Here is a 7,730-nt window from a genome sequence, read left to right on the forward strand (position 1 = left end):
TTCTGTGGTATTAAAAGTACAGTAAAGATATGTAACCTATTCGATGCTATGAACCCTCGGCAGAACACTGCACGGGCCGCGTTTTTGGACCCGGCCCGAGCTAGGCCTTCCCTTGATTTACCCGCCCGGGCTTGGCACGACGGCTGCATACCTAACCAGGGCACGACGTAAACCCGAAGGATCCCAAGTTTCTCGGCCCAAGCCCGGCCCAAGCCCAGCCCAAGGCCCAAGACCAAGGCCCAGTGTATGAGGCTGTAAAATTTGACCGGGGTTATCTAACAAAGGGTCAGACCTAGGCCCGGCAATGTACGGGCCCTGTCCCATAATAAACCCGGGCCAGCCCGCTGGCTGGGCTCTGATTTTCGGGTAGGCCTGCAGTGGTCTAACCCGCAATACCGTTACACAATTCGCAGGGAAAGCAATGGCGCAACTCTGGCGCTCGGCTTCCGGATAGCCTCACAAACGCCATTAAGTGGAGACACTAAGGGTACGTTCCCCAAAAGACCCGGGATACGGCGCTCGGGAGCCTGCCTAACGCGCCCAATGTATGTACGAGAGGTGTCAAACTGAGTGTACAAATGGCTCGCGCTACTTCACATTTCACACGCGACAGGCCTCCGTGTTCACCACGTAATGTTCCAAAGTTTCTGCAAACAGAAGACATGTGCTGGACAAGATGGCCGACAAGAGGTGAGCGCGCACATCGAACAGCGAATTGTCATGAAGTTTCTCGTAAATCAAGGCATAGTCGTCTGAAATTCACAGAAGACTTCAGGCGCAGTATGGCAAATGATACACTGGAGGATCGCATCGAATGTATAGGATCGCATCACAAAATCGACCCTGAAACCATAAGGGGCGATGTTCTTGCGGTAATGTGATCAAATCTGAAATGTGATGTGACGAGTCGCCTCGCACTGAGGACCGAAGCCATACGGTGTCCAAAAACTTTAGAAGTGACTTTAGGGCAGAACCACGGTCCTCTCTCACGAATACTCTCTCTGGTCACGAAACTCCACCGGAGAACAATAGGTCAGGTTTGCCTAGGGCGAACCTCTGCCGCGCGCAGGCGCGGCGTCGCTACTTGGGGAGAAAACGCCTGCTGATACGGTGGCCCCTGCTTCTGCCTGCGTTTTGACCAGGTATGGGCATAAATACATTTTTTGAGTATTTAAATATAAATACAAAATACTTTGTTGACAGGGGTATTTAAATACTATTCATAAATAGTTTTCAACATGAGTATTTAAACACAAAATATACTGTATTTAAATACCGTAACTGCTACCATAAATACTGTGAGGAAGATGTCATCTGGAATTATAGAAATAATTATGATCATAAGGACAAATCAAGAAAGAATAGCATTTATTTGTTAGATTACCATGGCGATTTTAATATTATAAATTTCTCGAAGAGTGCTTCTTTTAGGCATCTTCTGTTCGGCTGTACAATCAGATTCGAAAAATAGGACAGCATCTCCACAGGTGCCGATGAACAAATGCTTGTATTAAATTTGACGAAGATGCTTCGTAGAACAATGTAATCGGGTAGTCACGACCGTTGTCCGCAACAACAGTGAAAAACTCGCCATCTAAAATGGTTTGTCGCATGCGCATGCTAGCGCAAACCCGGCATAATTGCGCCCCAAACTCTCCCTTCTTCCCGAAAGGTCAAATGCAGGGTAACTTTAAGATATCAGTCAGTATATTCTGTATTTAAGGGTATTTATAAAGTATTTACAAGAATAAATACCCGAAAATTGGTATTTAAATATAATTATTTATAAATACATTTTTCAAGTCTGTATTTAAGTACAAAATATAAATACATGTATTTATATTTTAAATAGTATTTTAATTACAATGTATTTAAATACTGCCCATCCCTGGTTTTGACCAATAGACGCTTCTTTCTGAAATTCACGTACACCCTTAGACTGTGAATAGATTTCGGCTAATCTCTGCGTGCCGCGGACGTGCTGTGTTCTTACGAGCCGTTCGGGATATGATAATTCTGATGAAAAGGTATCGTTTTTCGCGTTGCCGACCGATGCCACCGAGCGAGAGAAGTGGAAGCGTTCAATACCTCGGACAGAGTACTCACGTTTCAGCTTTGAGTCAAAGTGGACACACGTGTGTGAACAGCACTTTGACACATCCGACATCGCCAGAGCGAACGAATGGCTCGTGACACGGGAAGCTTTGAATGGCACAACAAGCAAAGAGAAGGTCGCATTGCCTCGCGACAGGCCAAAGCTGCGTCCTGGGGCCGTGCCACAAATTTTCGACCTTTGTCGGCAGTACTTGAGCACCCCAAACCCTAAAAGTCGTGCAACGGGGAGGCAGCCAGCAGTGAAGCCGTCCTCGAAAGGAAAACGGACGAGTAGGGGCGGTACAAGCTCGGCGCCTCTCATCGACGTTGGAACAGGAGAACTCGGCGTTCAAGACCAATTAACAGCTAGGCACATCAGGTGAAACAGAAGATGCGTTGCTATTCATAGAAACCCGTTGAAACTTCTCTGTTGTACTTCACTTGACTGTAATGCAGCCAACAAGAGGCCATAATAAGACACTTTCATGAATTTGCTTTTCTAGCCTGTAGTGAAACTTGCAACAAGTCATGTCAGACTGATTCACATGTCTGCACAAAAGCACAATTTGACCGAATAAAACAGAAGCTGTGGGACACACAAAAGAAGCTGTACATCCCGGAGATAAAGTTTGTACACATCCGTGCAACCTGCAGGATGTCACATATACCTCACATGTATATGTCACATACCTGGGTGTTAGCGTTGGATGCAGTTCGCACTACATCCAGAAGCCAGCTGAAGTGCTTATTTTCTTTATTTTTTTCTTTTGTGAGGTGCCGGCTGCCGTTCTTTTTCCGTGAAAAGAACAAGAAGCTTAACCTGGCTACACCCACATCACGCCCTGCTGCAGGTGTCAGGAAAGATTCACCACTGACAGCGAACAGTGCAAATAAGTCTGGCCATCCAAGGCCGTAAGACATTTAGTCATTCCATAAGTTGTCTTGGAACATTGTTCTTGCCTATTACCATAATTGATTATGAAAATTCATTAAGTCATTCATGGCCATTGATGTTCTGTGATATAAAGGCCTTACTGCCAGTGCCACTGATTGTGATCACTGCTGTTTCGCGACTCGTAAAATGTATAATAAAATCATAAAATGTAGTTAATTAAAGCCTCCATGGTGTGGGAACCACCCTGCAATAGCGACATTGTTGAGTTCTGGTGTACCCAAAAAGGTGAGTCTGCAATAAATGATGATTGGGTGCATTGCTGTAGCGCGGGTGAAGTCTTCATTTTTTCAGACATCAAACGCGATCAAAACACGTACAGATAGCGTGCCGATGAGATAGTTGCCTAAATGTAGCGGTTGTAACAAAGCGACGTACCGAAAGCTGGAAATTTGTGCTCAGTTCGATTTGGACATCGGCATGTGAAAGCCACTGCTCACTGAAAGTTATCTTCCGTCCGCAGCCGATTATACTGCATAGCTATATATCGCTGCACACCCGTGCACGTGCAAAATAAAACAAAATTCACATACCCTGAATAACCTTATTTGGTTTGTTGTGCTCAAAACCACCCAAAACGGCCAGCTCAGCCCACGCGCGAACGTAGGGCTACGATGTGCCAGACGCGATCGTCACCCCCTCCTGCTTATGCGCGCGCCGCAGCGCGGCAGTTCCGGTCCCTAGGCTTACTTTCCGGCAGGGTTTCGTGACCAGAGAGAGTATCAAAGGATCTTGGCGGAACGTTGGTGGATTGGATGAATGGACCAATGAATTTTGACATAGTGAAAGGATGAGAGGGCAAGAGTCTCGATGATTTAGAGGCTATGTAAGTGTTATATCGGAAAGGTTGCGAATGTTGCGAAGGATGTGCTCTTCCAGATAATCCCAGTGACGGCATCTTCGGGAGTGAACATATCTCAAGCGGTAAGGCCTGAGTCACGTCTGGCGTAGCGTCTTGACGAGAGGTGCTTCACGGAAAGCAGGTGTTTGGATCAACTCTTGCAAGCGCGAATGTGGGGAGGTGTCTGTTGTCAATTGATGGGAAGCCAGGGGTTCCAGTAGACGCCGGAGAATGAATCATCTCCGGTGCAACACTCGTTCGTCTCCGAGATGGGTGAGCTCCTTCTGCGGCAGTGTTCATTCCAAACGATACCACAATAGGCTGGAACCCAGTGGAGGACCAGCCTAACTGTGTCGAAACAAATACTTTTTTTAATCCAAATTGTTCTCAGGAGTGAGATTACACAGAAAGCTTAAGAGTTACTCATTGGGACGGAACTTTACGTGTGGAAGTGTCTGTGTGTGGGGGGGGGGGGAACTTTATCTCCTCGACCTTCTTGAGCATGCCGCTACAGGAAGGGTTCTACTGTTTTGGACTGGCTGCAGAGGCACATATGTACGTGCTAAACCCTTCCCTACATGTGTCTGTGTGTAGCGAACTTTTCTCGTTCGGTTTGCCAAGTAACGCTGGTGGTCAATAAGAGTCCATTCAGAAATGCCATACTGTTCCCCTTTGACACCAGGTTCTCTCTCTCTCTCCCGGACAGGAGAGGAGGCCTGCTGAATACCTTCTTTTCGTCCTTTGTTATGTGGGCGTCTACAGTGCAGTCTCTATTTAACGAAATCGCTGTTTCTTTTTCTTTTTTTTTTCCAAATTATCGTTTTATCCGAATTGGTCCCTGTTGAAATATATGCGTTTCGGAGCGGATTATTCGACGTACACCGCCAGCTGACTACGTTTAGTGCGAATTGTGAGCCGGCGAAAGCTCGTGCAGCAGGTGCTGCGGCGCTTGTTTTGTTCGAGCATCCGAATTACAACGCAGCCAAAGTGTTCCCCACAAAGGTCGGCTTGCTAACTTGCATGGTTGCTTTAAATCGGTGCGGTGCTTCCGTGGCTGCTGTCACTTTATGTCACGCTTTATTACCGAACTCCTGCTTATATCGGCTATTCTCCCGATCCTGTTGATTATGTTATAACCAAGCTTTATTGTAGAGTCAATAACTGAGGACGGTTCGAATAACGGTTCGAAACGCAAAGCCTGTGGCTACGATGCCTCGATGCTACCAGTAAGGGGATTCGGATGTCCATTGCCACAGGGGTGGCGAGCTGAATGTTCTTCCAAGAAGAACTTGTACACTAAGAACTTTCTTTGTATAGAAATATGGCTTAATAGAATGGCACATCGAATGGTGAATGACTCCAAATGTGTTACCGCTTACATAATTCAGTTAGTTAGGAAATGACAAGTGTTTCTCTGCCTTATTCACCTGATGTCACTCGCAGGGGGTGGCAGCTACAGTCACTAAATATTAGTGACTTACTGGCAGCGAACGAAGACCGAAACCAGATACCGCCAGTGCTGGTGATGGTGGTGATGATGAATGCTTGCTAAACATATATCATGGCACTAAAATGGAACAAGGCAGGGTAGTTGATGATTATCCATACCTGCGAAATATAGTAGCCCACACACTATACAAGAAGGCTACGAAAGAACTACTGATGTGCAGCTGTCCGCGTTAGTAGTTTGTTCGTAACCATATTCTTTAGGGTGCGTTCCTAAGCGGACCCCCGGGTAGGTCAAAGTCACGTGACCGTGTTGTACCACGTAGTAACGTGAGTAACTCACTCCTGAGTAGCTTTCGGAACGATGCAGTGGACCATGACGGTCGGCTTACAAGCGCCATTACAGCGTGCAAACGAGTGTCAAGAACGAGAGGTAGCAAGCGAGCTGGTGGTATAGTAACTTAGGGGACAAAAAAAAAAAAAAAAAGAAAAACGACAACACAGACCTTGAGACCTTGTCGGTGTTGTTTGTTTTTTTGTCCCCAAGTCTCGGGTTTTTAAGTTATCGAGTGTTGAGAGGTGAAGAACGACTAAACGGGCCAAATAATCACATATTGCTTTTATACTGCGTTGTTTGTGAATAAAAATAGACGATTACAAGAAAATAAATGTGTTGTCACAAAAGGAACACTGGTACATTGGTCACAAATAAACCAGTTGAGGGGCGAATAGTTGATGAGAGGTACTGGCAAAAGGATGGAAGATTTGCACACGACAGCTTCCGTGATGTCATTACTTGCAGGTAGCGACTGGTTATGGGAGAAACGTCTAAGTAGTACGTCAGGTTGACTCGAGTTACTTCTGTATTTTTAATTTTGTGTTAGCGCCGCGAAGCAACTGTAGCTATGTGACTGTAGCAGATGTGGACAGATGGTGAGAGGACAGCAGGAAGGAGTGGGGGGGGACATGGATGGGTTAGTATGCCCCCTGAGGCAACTTCGTGGGGAACTGTGCAGACGTTCGTCTGGAAGGTCTTCTGAAAAACCGGGCAATACCTGAGACAGTACAACTGGCGGTAGGATTCGAAGCCACCATCTCGCAGTCTTCAGCACGACCTTCCCTATACCATCAACGAGTTGGACGCCTTAACTAACAGCACCTAGATACAGAAAGCCTGCGCGCTCGTCGATGTGACGTAACAATTAAGAGTCAGCCAATCAGGAACTTGGTTTTTAACAGTGACAGCCAATCACGAAGGTGCCTTCAGCTGTGGCGTCTATGAAGACGAACCACCGTCGTCTGCTAGTTGTGATTGAGCGCCCCAGCGTACTAAATGGGAAAACTTGAAAGTAAAGGGCAAAGCGGTCTCAGTCTTTCTCAGAACTCATTTTCTGGAATCTGTCTTGCGCTTTTTGTCAAAATATTTAAGTCTACAGGTTCCAGGTGAGCTGCAGTCATTTGCGAGTCGTTGAACTTGAAGAACGGTGAACCGAAGTAGCAGACGAATTCTGACTCTTATAGTCCACGTAGCAAAGAAGGGAGAGGAGGCAATGAGCAGACTTTCTGTATCTAGGTGGCGTTGCCCTAACCCAGTCTGTCATGGCGCTGGTGAGTTACTTTTGTAAGATAGGTTATGACGTCACCCGGTGAGTCGATAGGTTGCATTGGTGGGAGTATGTCGCAACATGGGGGAGGGGGTGTGCGCCTACTCCCAAGTCGATCGAGCAGGTTAGGAACGCACCCCAGTCTCTTGAGCTTTGTAGGGACTTTTCGAAGCCTTTCAGGCCGCAACGCAGTGCAGCGCAAGGACTTGGTAACCGCGCTATCGAGATTCCGGAGGTCGTCGCGGCCGATGTTGCTGAAACATTCTGGTTTGCACACGTGCACTCGCAAGAGGGCGCGGAGGCGGAGGAACAGAGGATAAAAAGGCCCACACGGATGGCAGGGAGATCCCCTCGGGAGCCACGGCCGGAACGGTTCCGGTAAGGTTTGCTGTGCGACGTTGAGGAGGAGCTGGCCGCGGGTACAATGGTGAGGTCACCAATAAAACTTCTTTGCTGCTTAATAGTTCTTGTGTAGTTCTTCTGGAGGGCGACTGACTCGGGGAAGCCCCGAGAGTGGGACTGTCTTTCCCCTCAATTGGCGCCCAACGTGGCGCTCGAGTCAGTGCGTTTAGAAGACCAAGTTTTACTTATGGCTTTTGGGTGTGCAGGTCGGACGGTAGGACCGGTGAGGTCTGTTCCACGCTTCGAAGCAGCTTATGTTCTTTTTTTTTCCGTGGTCAGCTCCCCTCTCCCGATTGGTTGTAGGCCGCGACGCAGCTGCAACCTACGGAGCATGACGAGGTACCTGCAGTTTCCCAGTCCTGCTCTTCAGGGACGCCTGGTCTGGTCGCAG

The sequence above is a fragment of the Ornithodoros turicata genome, chromosome 1, assembly GCF_037126465.1.
Source record: "Ornithodoros turicata isolate Travis chromosome 1, ASM3712646v1, whole genome shotgun sequence".
NCBI lineage: Eukaryota > Metazoa > Arthropoda > Arachnida > Ixodida > Argasidae > Ornithodoros > Ornithodoros turicata.